This window comes from Solanum tuberosum, unplaced genomic scaffold (assembly GCF_000226075.1).
Source record: "Solanum tuberosum cultivar DM 1-3 516 R44 unplaced genomic scaffold, SolTub_3.0 scf00911, whole genome shotgun sequence".
Taxonomy (NCBI): domain Eukaryota; kingdom Viridiplantae; phylum Streptophyta; class Magnoliopsida; order Solanales; family Solanaceae; genus Solanum; species Solanum tuberosum.
Window position 1 is genome coordinate 26484 of NW_006239834.1, and position 1096 is coordinate 27579.

Here is a 1096-nt window from a genome sequence, read left to right on the forward strand (position 1 = left end):
TTTACATAAAAATGAAATACTATAAAAAGGAGAGTGAGTAACAAAGAAATTGATTTGACAATTAATAATCATAAATTCCTTGTCATTTTAGCTTTGATAATTTATTTTAAAAAGTATAGTTTCAATTTAGTGTTGAAATTAATAGGGATAATTATAACCATCTTATCTCTAAAAGAAATGCAGTTATTCCACTTTGAGTTTAGTTAGAAATCAACCTAAGGATACGTGAATTATAAGAGCCTTAAAAAGTTCGTAGTTGAAACAAAAAGGATAATTTGTTGCGACCTTTTAGTGTACTTTTTAAAAAGTTATTACTTGAATTCTTTCATTTTTTTTCAAATGCAGATATGATCAGAAACAACACAATGAAAATAATTTAAGAAAAAAGTGATGATCATTTAAATTCCAATAAACTAAATTACTATGCTTAGCCTCTTTTTTTTTGCTAGTACAGTAAGAGTAATAATTAACTAATATAATTTACATTAATCACAATAATAGTTATTAAACTCTTGCAAACATATTATTGCAGCGCAACAAAAAAAAAAATGCTTACTAAATAATCAAACAATGCTATTCATTTGATTCAAAAAGAAAAAAAGAATAACCAAAATAAAAATTATACTACTTCACACTATTTTTTGAGAAAGTTTTTAATAGTTTCTAACTCTACGCTTCATCAATCTAATGTGTACCACTGGAAACTGAAAAATATTCAACAACAAAAAAATTCAAATATCCATATCATTCTTATAAATCAACAAATATAAACAAACTTTTATAATCAGAAAATACAAAACCTTCTTTCGAAGAGCTCTTCATGCATTTCAAACAAATTCAAAGAAGAAATATATAAGGGAAACGGGAGCGTGTTATTCATAACCACCCAAGAAAACTGTCCTATTTTTTCCGTTTAAACTGTCCCATTTTTTTATTTCTAACTTATATGATATTATTTTTCAAATATAAATATTTTATTTTCAACAACTGTTAAAGATTTCCTTAATTGGTGGAACCACTCCATTTTCTTTTTTCGTGTTTGAATTTTTGAAATAGAATATTTAAAATTAATTTTAAGTACAAATCATTAATTTCT